This window comes from Macaca fascicularis, chromosome 7 (assembly GCF_037993035.2).
Source record: "Macaca fascicularis isolate 582-1 chromosome 7, T2T-MFA8v1.1".
Classification (NCBI taxonomy): Eukaryota; Metazoa; Chordata; class Mammalia; order Primates; family Cercopithecidae; genus Macaca; species Macaca fascicularis.
This window is the reverse complement of record NC_088381.1, coordinates 128,942,519-128,958,096: the sequence shown is the minus strand read 5'-3', so window position 1 is coordinate 128,958,096 and position 15,578 is coordinate 128,942,519. Positions and strand designations below refer to the sequence as shown.

General features: G+C 47.3%; 1 long non-coding RNA gene across 3 annotated transcripts in view; it reads right to left on the bottom strand.

Annotated features, from left to right (window-relative positions):
• Positions 1-1,476: 1,476 nt before the first annotated feature.
• The window catches only part of LOC102131937 (uncharacterized), a 37,084-nt gene continuing 22,982 nt past the window's right edge, over positions 1,477-15,578 (bottom strand). The window contains exons 1-5 of one of the 3 annotated variants that reach the window (XR_010588511.2): positions 10,065-10,225; positions 6,903-9,408; positions 3,892-4,051; positions 2,053-2,117; positions 1,477-1,643 (exon numbers count right to left, since the gene is read on the bottom strand). This is a non-coding gene — a long non-coding RNA (uncharacterized lncRNA). Of the gene's footprint in view, positions 1,644-1,979; positions 2,118-3,891; positions 4,052-6,902; positions 9,409-10,064; positions 10,226-15,578 lie in introns of those variants that run through there. The other 2 variants (XR_012415841.1, XR_012415842.1) reach the window with 2 other exon arrangements.

Sequence of the window (15,578 nt, the reverse complement as noted above, 5' to 3'; positions counted from 1 at the left end):
GATAGCCAGGGGGGATCTTGCTCCACCTGCTGAGAGAAGTCAGCTCCTAAGGTTCTGTCTGACCCAGCATCAGAGGACGCATGGCAGGAAGTGGCACCAGTGGTGCCCCCGCTTACCAAGAAGAGATACTCCCCACTCCTGAGCCCACAGCACCTGAGCCTCCACAGGACACACACCCCTAGACCACCCAGAGTAGATGAGAGAGAGAGGAAAAGAGGCAAAGAAAGAGAAGAAGAGAGAGAGAGGAAGAGACAGATGAAGAAGGAGTGAAAGAGTGAGAGAGAGAAACAGGCAGAGAGAAGAAGAGACAGAGACAAAAGGAAAATCAAATAGAGAGAGACAGAAAGTCAAAGAGAGAAAGAGAGAGATATACAAGTAGTTAAGAAAAAAAACAGTGTACCCTACTCCTTTAAAAGCCAAGGTAAATTTAAACCTTTAATTGATAAAGGTCTTCTCCGTGACCCTATAACACTCCAATACTACCTTGTTGTCAGTGTAAACAAGGGCGTAGCCTGAAAGCACTGAAGCCACTGACAACCCGTAGCCTTTCCTATCAAAAATCCTTAACCCAGTACCCCGTGGATGGCCCAAATACATTCAATCTGTAGTGGCAACGGCTTTGCTAACAGAAAAAAGTAGAAAAATAACTTTTAGAGGAAACCTCATTGTGAGCACACCTCACCAGTTCTGAACTATCCTAAGTCCAAAAAAAAAAAAAAAAAAAAAAAAAAAAAAAAAAAGGCTTTTTGCTTCCCTGTGGGCTGCTCTTGCTCCTTCAAGTAATGAAAAGTTTTGTTACTACCTTAGTCCATCAAAATACTTCAGCACAAGTGTACTACATGCATTACTATTGATCTGTCTTACAAGAAAACCTAGATAGTGAGGAAGAAGATGAGAACTCCCACTAATAAGTGAGATTCTCAAAGGGGGGAAATAAGGAAGGAGACCACCTCTCATATTGTCTTCTGCCTAATTTCTGCCTCAAAGCAAAGAAAAAAGTAGGAGTTAAAGAAAAGGCTGAAGTGAAATTCAATAGTCAAACAGCCCGGCACCACACCCCAGGCCTGGTAGTTAAAGATCGACCCCTGACCTAATCGCTTATGTTATCTATAGATTCCAGATATTGTATAAGGAAGCATTGTGTAACTCCCTGTTTGGTTCTGTTCTGTTCTGACAACCAGTGCATGCAGCCCCCATCACGTAGCCCCTGCTTGCACAATGTATCACGGCCCTTTCATGTGGACCCCTTAGAGCTGTAAGCCTTTAAAAGGGACAGGAATCTTGACTTCGGGGAGCTCAGATCTTGAGACCCAAGTCTACCGATGCTCCCAGCTGATTAAAGCCTCTTCCTTCCTAAAACTGGTGTCTGAGATATTTTGTCTGTGACCAGTCCTGCTACACTTCCAGTGGCCTTGGACCATCACTCAACAGCTGTGTTTTCCTGGGAGACAACAACTTGGACATTTTGAACATGGATTCTTTTTGCTTGGAAATGATGCCTAAGCGTAATGGTGCTCACATTCGCAGAAAACAAACACCTATTCTAATCACACGTTTTCTCCTCAAGTCTTCTGAGGCAATGATCTTTTTCCAGACCCTCATTTGCTTTTTCCAATATAGTGAGTAAGAGGCAGTGAAGAGACCTGAGGAATGATGATAGAGAAGTTAGTTTACCAACTAAGATTCTTCCTCAAATGCCTAAGATCATCTCCCTGAGGTTTTACAGTTAGGATTTTGAGCATTGGGTCAGAAGAAAAGCATTGGCAAACAGAGGAGTGGAGTTTAGGGGAAGACCAAGCCATGTTCACAAAAATCTCTGAGTAGAGGAAGAAAGCCAAGACACACGGAGGCAGCAGGTGCAGGCTCAGGAGGCAGCCTAACAGCAAGGAGACCTCATGCACGATGAAGAACACAGTCAGGGAAGGAGCAGCTGGCTTATTCACTGAGGGATTAAAACTGATCCCCACGGTCCAGGGACACAGAGAACTGCAGCAAATGGAACTGCTTGAGTGCTTCAGTCCCCAAGGGCCTTGCACTCTTCAGTTTCCTTACTTCTCTTTTTCTTCTAGAATCCAGTTTGGATGCAGGTTCCTCTTGGTTTCAGTGAAATCCTAGGCCTGTAAGAAAAAAGTTTCAGTGAGGGCTCCCTAAGGCTTGCTGACTGTAAAGTAAACAAAACCCAGTGGTGAGGGACTCCTTCTTCCACACTTCTCTAAAATTTCAAGGCTCTTTAAGAACACTAGATGCTTTCATATACAACTTAAAACTCAGAGAAGCACTAACCATCTTCATTTTTTTTTAAGATGGAGTTTCACTCTTTTTGCCCAGGCTGGAGTTCAATGGCATGATCTCAGCTCATTGAAACCTCCGTCTTCCAGGTTCAAGCAATTCTCCTGCCTCAGCCTCCCAAGTAACTGGGATTACAGGAACGTGCCACCATGCCTGGCTAATTTTTGTATTTTTAGTAGAGACAGGATTTCGCCATGTTAGCCAGGCTGGTCTCAAACTCCTGACCTCAGGTGATCTGCCTGCCTTGGCCTCCCAAAGTGCTGGGATTACAGGTATGAGCCACCTTGCCTGGCCTCCATCTTCAGTTTTACAGATGAGGACACTGAGGCGCAGAGAGGTTAAGAAACATGTTTAGGGGTACAGAGGTGATAAATGGCAGAGGCAGGCCTGGAGTCCAGGTGACTCCAGAACCTGGGCTCATACCTCTGCAAGGGTGTATGCCCCGGGCTGGGGCATCGACCTCAGGTCTTGAATAGCCCCAGAGAGGTGAAAGAAAGGGCAACAGAGACAATTGCAGCAGGGCTGGAGGAATGGGAAGGGGAAGGCTGCCACAAAGGAGTGTGTTCAACCAGCCAGTGAATGACCAGCACCCTCTGAGACTCTGTCCCCATGCTGAGTACTGAGGAGGGCACAAAGGAACAGAAGTAAGTGGTCCTTCAGTTGTGTGAATGAGGCCAGATGAGGGCAAGGAAAGGGGCAGCCCAGGGGCTGCACTGGGGGCCCTGTTGTGTGGAGCAGGAGGACTCCCAAGGCCCCACTCGGGGAGTGGGGACAGCCCCGTGGAGAACACACATCCTGGCTGAGGAGATGCTCCACGACAGGGCAACATGGGGCACAGCATGATCAGTACATGCCACAGGGAATATGCTGCTGTCCACTTTAACAACACTTTAGACACTGAGGTTAAAGTGACTTATGCACAAAAGCCAGGCACAGATCTCTTTCCTTGAGTAACACAATGGTGTGCAGAGTGACATCTGGGCTGGTTTTCGTTCCTTTTTTTTTTTTTTTTCCTTGAGACAGGGTCAAGTTCTGTCTCAAATAGTGAGGAGCGTAGTGCAGTGGAGTTCACTGGTGCAAACACAGCTCACTGCAGCCTCGACCTCCCGAGCTCAAGTGATCGTCCCACCTCAGCATCCAGAGTAGCTGGGACTACAGGTGTACACCACTATGCCTGGCTAATTTTTTGTATTTCTGTAGAGACGGGGTCTCACTGTGTTGTTCAGGCTGCTGGCAGGGGGGGAAGGGGGGTTTCATTTGTACTACAAAAGTAAATATTGAAAAATTTATGACATAGAAAATAGAAATAACCACCACGAGACTCTGGTGTAACTCACTGGACAATGACACAGAGCTTCTGATTGCAAAGTCTGCCGATTCTCTGTCTTAGGCACTCTGTCCCCAAAGCGGCTCAATGGGGCTGCACTGAGGCCCCTATCCCCACTGCACCACAACCTTGTCCCCTTGCAACTCTCTAGGCTTCTCTTTGCTGCATGCGAGACTACCTGTCAACCTGTTCCTCCTCATAGGGGCTTTTATACACCCACCGGAGTCCCGGCCTGCCCACTCAGGAAGTGCCCTGGCAGAGAAGATAGCACTTACCCAGTTGAGTATGGGTCTGGCTTTCATCCTCCATTGTAGCTGAGTATCTGTCTCTGAAATTAAAACAGTTTGGTGGATTCTCTCCCCAGGTTTGTGTTCTTCCAGGAGTGGGCACTGTCACTGCGCTCTGGAAACCTCTGTGAACCTGGTCTGGTCTTGTCTGCACACAAACAGAAATGGCTAGATGGAACCAAGGCCAACGGAAAGGGTTTGGCCAAGCCCCAAAGAAAATAAAACGATTCAACCCCAAGGAGGCAGACAGTCCTGATTCCGGGCACACGAAGTAAACGCCAAATGGAAATCCAACTGTTGCGGAGAGTGATTGCTCAGATGGGGCAAATGTGCTGTGAAATCAGCCCTTGGAAAATCATCTGGAGTTCATCTTAGTGAAATCCAAAAACAATAACTGCCTCCCCCAGCCTGCTCCAGAGGGAGCCTCAGGAGCTCCCCTTGTCAGAAGCCCGGAAAGCCGCTGCAGGAGCGAGGCCCCGGGTCTCCCGACTCTGCCCTTGTTTATTTACGAACCTGCCCTGAGTTTCTTTCCCACCTCAGTTCATCCCTCACCCCCACTTCCCGCACCGACCCCCCCCACCCACCACGGGAGGTCCAGAGCATTCATCATGCCTCTTGCATGACAGGCAGCGGAGACACAAATAAAAACGGGACTGTTAACTCCGCGGCTACCAGGCACAGGGATGGGGGCCCAAGCTCACACATTTGGGGCCTTAGCAGATAAATCCTGATGTGTCCCCCAGAGAGTTCCTGCTTCACTGGGGGAAGGTTGGGCAACCTAAGATTTTACTCTGAGACAGGGCAACAAAAGTTGCAGTAGAGAGAATTAGAAGGGGCTGCTGACACTTCCTGGAAAAGAGAATGAGCCCGAGTTGGGCTTTTCATTTCACAGTAAACATTCGAAACCGCCAGGGAAGCAGCTCTGGTCCCTGGTCCGTGGGGCCTATTTTATTCTGGCAAAGTGGCCTGAACTCATCTACATTCTTAGAGGTGCAGGAGTTCAGCCCAGGGAAAGACCACGTCCCCTCCAGCCAGGAGGCTTCTGAGTCTTTCCCGCGCCACACTTTCTGTAATTACTCCCACAGACAATGTTGGAGCTCTGAGTAATTGAGGAATTAGTTGTCACATGATGGGCTGGGTTTTGATATTGCTAAAGATCAAGGGACATGGGAGACTTTTTGGAGGACTGATGGTTTCTGTCCCCAGACCTCACATCTGCCCTTGACACTCTCCTAAAGTCTGAAGCCAACCCACTCTGGGTCTGTGATCTCACTTGGAAAATTCAGATGGTGGGGTTGAAGCAAAGTTGGAGGGAGTGGAGGGAAGGAGCGGGAGGATGTTTGTAAGCTGCTTAGCAGATCAAAGTGACAAAATGTCACATTTTCCAAGCTGGTTTCCAAAGCACTATGTTAATGGATCTTCCAGAAGTCCATCTCTTAACAACCCGAAAGAGGTTTGGTTCTCAGTGTTTTCTGCCACAACACACAAGATGATGATGGTCATAAGAGTGACACACTTCTGTGGACCAGCCCACACTTGTGCTCAATTCCCCACCTACGGCTGCCTCCTACTCCTTTCTTTCCCACCCAGGAAAGCCAATCGGAACAAAAATGAGTGTGAGGGGATTATGGGGTATCCTAGAATCCACTCTAGTTAAAAAAACTTAGTGTATGAATCATTCACAAACTTTCATACTTTGCCAGAAGGGGCATGACTGTTATCCATGGGACCGTGGTTTTACTGGGACAGCATTTCTCATGGCAGAGAAAGAGATCCACAGCTAGCATCGAGCTTCCTGAGAACTTGTGTTTGATCCCTGGTCAGCAGGGCTGGCTGTCCAGATTTCAGGGTCTGGCATGTGGGTGTGGGAGGAGGGCACATCACCCTGAGGCTGGTGTCCCCACTAATTTATGTGAGCATTTCAGCTCTCTTCACCCCTGGTTGTTGTGGGCTAAGAAATCCCATGTCTGGCAGGGCTCAGAGTAACTCAGGTATAATTACACTGTCAAGGTGACCAGGCTCAGGATCACAGGGCCCAAAAGAAGGCACGAGACCCGAAAATGGAGCTGCACTCTCAGGTCGCACAGAAAGCAGATGCGGCAGAGGAGGGGCTGGCAGGAAGGGTCTTAGGACTTTGGGAGGAACAAGAGAGGAGAGCATGGGGAAATAATGTCTACGAGAAGAATTCCCAGAAAATGGGGTGGAAGGATTCTCTCAGCATCTAGAACCTGCTTTCTATGTCCTACAACTTGGGCCTCCAGAAAGCTGGTAACATCTTTCCTTTCCTTCCTGCCTCCAGCAGACAGTGCAGTTGAAAGCTCAAATTTCAGGGCTGCAAATTGAGCAAGGAGGGTAGTGACAGCAGTCCACCACACCACACACCAGCTGCCTTCTTCCCCCCAGGCCACCAAGCCCTGTTCCTCACACCATGGCCAGAGGGCCTTGGACCAACTATCACTTGGCAAGGCAGTTGCCCTCATCAACAGGCCCAGGGATCTTTTAAGTGAGTCAGGTCTTCAGACGTGATTGAAACCAAAATGGGCAAGGGGAGTCAAGGTTTTACTCTTCGTTTCCTTAGCATGCATTCCACAGGTGTTCCACTGTGGTGAGTGCAACAGACACAGCCCCCCTCACGAGCGGTTCTTCCTCTGGTGGAGGCAGACAGGAAACAAATACAGAATCATCAGACGTCAGCTCCAAGATGGTAAGAGTTTTTGTCTGTTTTGTTTCCCCAGGACCTAGAATAGTGCTTGGCACATGATAGGTGCTCAGTAAACAAATATGTTAATAACCAAGGGAAAGTGTCGGAGTGCTAGGTGCTGTGGCCAGAATGAGAGTGTGCTGGGGCAGAGACAGGCCAGAGGTTTCACCCACAAGGTGCAGCTGGAGTGAGAACACTTCTGATGATGCACTGCTCAGCACAAGATGGTTCCATGATGAGTGCGTCAGTTTCCTCGGAATACCATAAGAAACCACAGACTTAAACAGCAGAAACTTACTGTCTCATGGTTCTGGAGGCTGGGAGTCCAAAATCAAGCTGCTGGGGGGTTGTTTCCTTCTGAGGGCTGTGAGGGCAGGATCTGTTCCAGGCCTCTCTCCTTGGCTTGTGGATGTGGCCGTCTTTCTCTCCCTTTGCATCATCTTCCCTCTATGTGTGTCTCCATGTCCAAATTTCCCCTTCTTGTAAGGACACCAGTCATAGTGGATTAGGGCCCATCCTCATTTTAACTCTTTAACGACCCTGTCTCCAGTTAAGGTCACACTCGTGAGGGACTGGGGGTTAGGACTTCAACATACTAATGAAAGGGGGCCCAATCAAGCCCTAACAGTAAGGATTAAATACATAGTAGTTGTTATTAATGATGATAATAAAATCAATAACAAGGAAAAGGTAGAAATAAAAACCAAAACAAAGCCATTAATAACAAAGTCAAAACTTTTGCTTCCAGCAGCTCCATGTAGCCTATGGGACAAAGGCCAAGTTCCCTGGCCTGGCAGTCAAGGGCTTCCACGGGGAGCCTTCGCTTGTTTTCCACCTTCCCTCCCTGCCTAGGCAGTGTCTTCCAGCGCTCACTTCATCTCTTCGTGAACATTGAAGGGGCTGTGCTGCCCCTAGAAAGCCCATTTTCCTCTTCTCTGCTTATCCAGCTTCAGCTCATTTCAGGAGCCCAGATGCAGGTGCTGCTCTTGCAGGAAGCACTTCCTAAACATGGTCTGCCAGTCAGCATCCAAACAGCCTCGAGAACTCTGAAGAAAAAAGGGGCTGCTTCCAGAGTGGGGAGGCTCAGGGAACCCAATAGGGAAACAGGGACCAGCAATAGCAGGAAGCCATCAGCTCCCCTTGTCCTGTCAGAGCTGTAGCTCTGGAGGAACCTGCCAATGCCAGAATCACAGCAAAACAGGGAGGAAGCAGGGAAAATAAATCCCGGCCTCACTTTTCCTCTGCTCTGAGCCTTCCTGCCTGCCGCTCCACCAGCAAGTCCACTGGAAGCTGGGGCAAAGGGCCTGTTGCTGCAGCCTGCAGCCATTGCATCCAGGGCACATGGCAGGGAAGAGTAGACACAGGGGTGAGTAGGAGGCAGACAGAATAATCAGCACATGTACTGCCTGTGTCAACCTTGCCCTTCTCTGAACCCACACGGTATTGTTTTTTAATCTGGACCACTTGTGTGCCCTGTAGTCCGCCAGGGCCACCTTGGCTAGGAAGCTCACTTCCAAGTGTGTGGCCGTCAACTATGGCTGGAGTATGAGGCTGAAAGCGGAGAACACATCAGATGCCTCCTCTGTGCCCTGACTGCTCCCCACACCTGCAGTGCTGAGTACAGAGCCAGGCCTGTAGTACGTGCTTAGTAAATCAGAGCTGAACACAAGCAGGGGTTTTGGAGATGAAGCATGGGTGGGATCCATGCAACTACATATTGAAAAATCACTGGCTCTGGAAGAGCAATTGTCAGGCCCATTTCCTGCTGCAGACGGAGCCAGGAGACACTCGGGGCTTGGCAACCTGACAGCGGAGGAGCAGCCAGGGAATTTAGCAGGAGACAGAGAAAATGAGCCCTGCGGGGCTGGCAAAGCCCCATCAAAAGCAGACTCAGGCAGAGTCTCCCTTCCCTGATTCAGGGGCCAACGCCGGGGTGGGGTGCTGGCTCCTCTGTGAGCCAGAGCGTGTGGGAGTCAGGGAGAACAATGCATCATTTTGGAAGCTGATGCTTCAGTCTGAGGCCAGGCATAGCTTGAGGGCCACAGAAATTGTCGCCTGAGGAGAGCACAGATGTGTCAGTCCTGGCGCCTGCCATGCCAGGTCAAAGCTCTCTGCCTTTGGCCTCAGTGGGTTTGGGGCTGGGGATAATCCCTGTATGCACCAGCAGAGGGCACCTGTCTTAATCGCAACCTACCCATAGGCTGGCCACTGATGCGTGTGGTGGGCATTGCAGCCTCCACTCTAGCATGGTTTTCACCCCAGAGGACCTGCATAGTCACTTCATTTCCCTTTCCAGTTCAGGAGTGAGTGTGTGACCCAATTCTGGCCAAAGAAATTTATAGGGAGTCCAGATGCAGTGACTCATGCCTGTATTCCCAACATTTTGGGAGGCCAAGTAGGAGGATTGCTTGAGGCCAGGAGTTCAAGACCAGTCTGGACAACAGAGCAAGATCCCATCTCTATAAAAAATTAAAAAATAAGCCAGGTGTGGTGGTGCATACCTATAGGACTATCTACTGAGGAGACTGAGGCGGGAGGATTTTTTGTGTCCCAGAGTTCGAGGCTGCAGTGTGCTATGATCGCACTACTGCACTCTGGCCTGGGTGATGGAGCAAGACCTTGTCTCTATAAATAAAAAAATACTTAAAAAATGTGTAGGGAAGTCTGCTATGTGCTTTTGAAAAAGCAGAATGACAATTCGTCTTCTTCCTCTGAACAATGTGTCTCAACGTAATGCCCATGACTGCTGCTACTGCCATCTTGCTACTACCCAGAAGATGAAGCCAATCCTGATGCTCCTAGGACTGAGAGGGAGAAAGAATATTAGTCTTTGATGAGATAATTTAGCCTCTAAAACAACCAGCCCTCAAACCACACTATTTCAATATTTCAGTTCTGTGAGACAATCAATGTTCTAATTATATATATGATAGGCTAAATATCAAATTATAATTAATTACATTATTTATATTCATGTAATTAGATATTACATATAATTAGATATAATACACTAAGTATAAAATATATATTTTTTTGGTAGAGATGGGGTTTCACCATGTTGCCCAGGCTGATCTTGAACTCCTGGGCTCAACTGATCTACCTACCTCAGCCTCCCAAAGTTCTAATTCTTTAAATCAGCATCAGTGGCTTGCAGCCAAGAGCACTCTATTCAATGCCACCTGAGAGATCATTAGCTAAGCCAGGTAGACCAACTCCCTCCAGGACCTGTTGAGGACAGGCAGCCCACAAGCAGCTCAGGAGATAACTTCAACAGTTACACAAGCATGTATTTTAATAGTTACATGATTCTTTTAACGTTTAATTTTTAAATATAAGCAGGATGTCAAACCCATGATACAATGTTTCTTTCTGAAATCTGTTATTTAAGTAAAAGCATGAATTATTTGTAAAGGAGAATATTAAGTAAACTACAGTACTGATGGGGGTCAGGACACACTACCTGAAAGTATGGCACCTTGGCATTTGAGGAAACAGCAGAAGCAGGAAAATCACTGTTGGACTTTCTCCCATCTTTCTCCCTTGAAGAAGGTCATAAGACCACCATTTGAAAGATGCCCTCCCTATATCCAGAGGAAATGAATGTCCTTATCTGTGAAGACACTGGGACACACAGCATATGAACAAATGGGCCTTGCCAAGTCCCCCTTCCCTGTTGATTCCCATTAGATCAAACCCTTTTGTCCTCCAGTCATACTTCTTCATGACCATCCACACTTCAACAAACCTAAGCATAAAAATACACAGGTTTCCCTGTTTCTTTGGCTCTTTATTTCTGAAAGCTCCTGTTGTCACATAAAACTTACATTGAATACATTTGTATGCTTTTCTCTTGTTAATCTGTCTTTTGTTATAGGGGCTTTGGCCATGAAACTAGTGATGGGTGAAAAAAGAAATATCATCTCCCCTGTAGTATAAATTATATGAAGTGAAATAATGGAATGTGACTGTCTGAAATGCTAGCCAAGTGGATTGAGGCTACTGTGGGGTTGACTGGCCAGTAAGGAGGCAGAGGAGCAGAAGCACCAAGAGCGAGGGACTTTCAATTCAGCAACTACGAATTGAGCACCTTTTATGTGCCCAGCCTGGGCCAAGTGCTCGGGTTACTGCAAAGAAGACGGTGACTTGTTCAGCTGTCCTGGTGCTTCCATCTAACCAGGAAGATGGACATTAACTAAATAACTTCACAACATGTTATTTAAATATAGAGGTGGTAAATCCATATGGGAGACAGAGGGGTGTTAGGAGTGCATATAACAGAAACACCTGGCTTCATCCAGAGGGATTGGGAAGGCTGTGGAGACAGAGAGAAGTGGAAAAGCTGTCTGGGGCTGCCCCACATTGGCCTCGCTCAGCTCCAGGCCATCAATATCCTTAAACAGGCTTTTGCTCTAGGAAGCCAAGTAACTGTGTCCTCCCACCAGAAAACTGGCATGTTGAAGTCCTAACCCCCAGTCCCTCAGAATGTGACCTTATGTGGAGATAGGATATTTAAAGAGGTAATTATGGTTAAATGAGGTCATGAGGGTGGAGCCTAATCCAACAGGAGTAGTGTCCTTTTAAAAGAGGAAGACATAGACATATGCAGATGGAGGACCACATGTAGATGCAGAGAAAACGGCCTTCTGCAAGACGAGGAGAGAGGCCTCAGAAGGAATCAACCCTGCGGACAACTTGATCTTGGCCTTCCAGCCTCCAGAACTTGAGACAATCCATATTTGAGCCATCCAGTCTGTGGGACTTTGTTAAGGTAGCCCTAGCAAACGAATATAGTGGCCTTAGTGAGGAGTTTTTGTCCTCTGCAATCAAAAGAGCCTTACTAATACTGGGAGCAAATAGGCTCCAGTTTGGGAAGGGAGGATCCTGGCTGGGCCTGAAGATATCACTGGGGCTGTCTGGGCACAGGATAGCTTCCTTTGTGTCTGTTCAGCCTCATTGTTCTTCCCATCCCCCCGTACGGGGAGCTTTGCAGCAGACACCCGCTTCCCTGCTGCATGGGGAGCAAGCTGGTAAGGAGAAACCCCCGCCCTGCCTGGTTATGGGCTCCCTGATGTTCTAACTGTGGATCAGTTGTAACAGTCCTGCAGGGAGGAGGGGGTTTACTGCCAGGAAGAGAAACCCCAGGAACCAGCCTTTCTGCTTCTCGGGACAGCGGGGGCCATGGGGTGGAGTGAGATTCTCCAGCCATGACTCATGCTAGGTTTCATGAGTAGGGGAAGTTAAGAGAGTCATAATGGCCGTACTGAAAAGCAGTTAAGTCCATTTTTACAGCAGCATTACACAGAATTAAAAACTGCACAATTTGATCCTATTTGCAACTACAGCTGCCATGAACTAACATATAAGCAAACTGAGCAGAGTGAACTCAGTGCCCTGATTCAGGCTCCGCACATGGGCCTGTATCCACAGTGCTTTGAGCTTCAGCAGAAAGGACCTCACCCTTCCATTCCATTCCTATTCCTCCGAACCACTGAAATCACATGGGTGTCTGCCCCTTGGGTGGGGACACCATCAGAGCTGGCCTCTGCCAGGGGAAGAAGAATAGGGGCCTCATTGGCCAGGCCTCAGAGATTCTGAGAATGAGACTCACTGTTGTACTGGTAAGAAGAAAACCCGCAGGCTGCTGGAAAGGTGAATTATTTGTAGCCATGGCTAGAGCTGACTTCCCATTCCCACACTTCCAGCAGCCGAAAGACTTGGACACAGAGCACTGAAAAAATCCTGGAGAAGTGGCGGGCCCAGCAGGGAGAAATGCAGGCTCTTTCACAGAGGACAGGAGATTGACAGGTGCTAAGTGAGGGGTGTGAGGCCTGCCAGGAGCTTGTGCTGCACACCCAGTCAGAAGCGGAGGCAACCTTTTCCTGTCCATTAGCCAGTGCTCTGGACGCTGGGTATTTAGTACTTTCAATCCAGCTAGTTGGCACCATTGCTTCCATATGTGTGCTGGAATTTATTGAGTACCAAGTGTTTACAAAGTGCAATGCTAGCCACAGAAGAAAGCTTCAAAAATAGGAGCAGACTACTTTCGGTGACTCTGCCTTTGACCTTTGTGCAGATGAGCAGCGGCAACTGACCTCCCTATGCCCTTTTCCAATGGAGTAAACAAGAGGCAGGGATGGTCACAGGAAAGGGAATTAGTCATCCAACCCCTTTAGCTGTCCCTGAGCACACCCAAGTTATTTGCTTTGTGCTAACCTGGCCTCCAAAGGCGACAACCAACATTTGCTGTGTGCCAGCAGCCCATGGTGGAGTGCATGCCTGCAGGATTTTTTCAACCTAACTGAAGGGAGACATGTGCACGTGAACTATTACCAACAGCACAGGCACTGTGGATAAGAGCCAGGTGAGGGCCCTAGACTTCTGAGAGCCAGGGAGAACCCATTTCTCAAGCCACCCTCTGGTGACACCTGTCCCTGCCCTTCCATGAGGCCAAAAGGAGAAAACAGAGCACAATGAAACAGACTATATTCTCTCAGCAGCCTCTACTCTCGTACCTCTACCACCCTGTCCCAGAGGAGGAGGGAAACCCTAAACTGCTAAAGGAGCTCGCTTCCCTTCCCTAAACAAGTCTTAACAATGAAAACCAAAACTATTTATTGAGGGCCTACTCTGTGTCCTGCACTGTTTGGTTATTCTTTCCAATCTTCATAATAATTCTGCAATAGAAGTGGTATTTCTCCATTTCACAAGTGTGAAAATACAGACAATGAAATTGTTAAGTCACTGCCAGGCAGGATGTAATGCAGGAGAGTCTGATGACAAAGGTTTCCTCCCCAACCTGCCTTGAAATTGCTCAATGTTTCCATAATCAGTGATTACAACTCATTCGATTTCAGGAATAATAAATTTAGATTGTGTCTGAAAGGGAGTTGAGCAGCTATAAATAAATACTTGTGTATATTCTCTTGAGCAAGATCCAGGAAATGGTCAGGAACCACAGTTCTTCTACCTGGAATCCATTTTTCATTCAGGACACAAGTCGGCAGCCTGCTGATCTCTGTGCATCACAATGCAAGGAGAGTGAGGCTGTCAGCACTGTTTCCTTGAATCCTGCTGTGCAGTGGCAGTTTATTCTAGGAAGCATGCTGCAGAGCATGACCAAAAATAGAAACGCAGGTTTTGCATATTTCATTTCCTAATGCTAGTAGCACTTTGACCCTTTTGATAGAAGGCTGGGATGGCTGCTACGATTTATCAAACTTTATTGACACTTGAGGTATCCCAAGTTGGCTTGAAATGCCAGGTACCTCAAAGGTGACAGTCTCCTTGAGAAAAGCACTTGCTTGAGAGTCTAATATTTGAAGCACATTAGCCTCACCTGATGCATTCAAGTTTCTAAACCTAAATAGGCAATGTGCTCTTTAAGGCTTGGGCTGTGGTCCAGCATGGGTTTGGACTTCACGCTTTGAAACAACGAGGATGGCAAATTAAGGAGACAACAGATTCATACAGGTCAATTCCTGACTTGGATGCTTTGGGCTGTCCATCCTGGAGACCAAGGCCCAGTTCTGACAACAGTTACATGCTGAAGGCTGAGAAAGCCGAGCTACAGAGCACACAGAGATCCTGGAGGCGGCACCTCGTCCATGTCAAGGACACACAGGAAACCAAGACTATTTGTTTCTTCTTCCTCAATTTGTTCCCACTCCGTCCCTGCTGGTGTCTGACTTTGACCATTAGGTATGCATCCCTTTGAGTTAATGCAGCCCATCACAGGTCGGCAGCCGAATAAAGGTAGTAGATTTTTCATAAACCAATTATATTCCATATTTAAAACTGTATTCTGAAATCCTTTTCCACTATCTTATTATTGTTAAAATATGCTTTCTTTTAGAAAGCACGGGTAATATCAGGTGTGAATGTATTTTCTTTTTAATGTTATCACTTAGCAAAATAAAAAGCTAGCACTTTGTCAGAGGTTACCAAAATTGGGGGGAATTGTGCTGCTCTAGAAACCACTGAATTAAGACATTCCCAGAAAGCTTGCATTTTAGGATGCAGACCCTGCATGGTAAGCCTGGGACAGCCCAGTGAGAATGAGCTCACAGGTTCCTTTTTCACTGAAAAGTGGGAGCCCAGGTTCAGTGAGCACAGGGAGAACCCACCCACTGAAACCCCCCGAAGGTGGGAGTGGGGGCAAGGGGCATTGGGAAAAGACACACTGTGATTATTTTGATCATTTTGCTAAGGCTCCTCCTGTCTTCCTCTTCCCCAAACAAAGGAAGGAAAAAAAAAAACAAACATGAAAATACATTCCCCAAGGAAAGAGAAAGGGAACTGGACAGGTTATGGTTTGAAAGTTTTATTATGGGTGATTTACCATCCTTCAAAAAAGATGGGTTATTATCAGGGCATCTCTTATCAGGGTTTTCTATCTCTCCAAAATCCTGAACAAGAGGAAATTGCCTCAAAATGAAGCAAGAATGGGTGGGTCTAGATGGTGTTTGCTGTTCCCCTACCTTCTCCATCTTTCAAGGCACAAATTAATCTTCATTCTGACACCGTTCCCAGCTCCCACAGGCAGGCCCAGTGGTTCCTTCCTTGGTGCACCCACAGTAGTTTATCCATACCTCTAGTGTTGTGTTTCTCATTAGGTATTTCTAAATACTCCATTTTCTTCTGATTACAAAACACAAAAGTTAAAAAGCAGACCCTTTGAAATAACAATAACACTATGTGCCTGGCCCTCTTCTAAGCAGATCACAATTATTATCCTGTTAATTCTCTCCATAACCCAGTGTCTCAGCAATCCAAGTGTCTCCCTAAATTTATAGCTGGAATGAGGTCCCACTCATCTTTCTACCTCTGATGCCTGACACAGTGTTGGCCTCAGTTGATACCTAATAAAATAATTTTGAGTTTACAAGAAAGGCAACAGTTTGATTTGGATATTTCAGGTGTTGCCAAATTTAGGAAAATGGGTCTGTTCAGGTGACATTTGGGAGAGTTCTCTAGC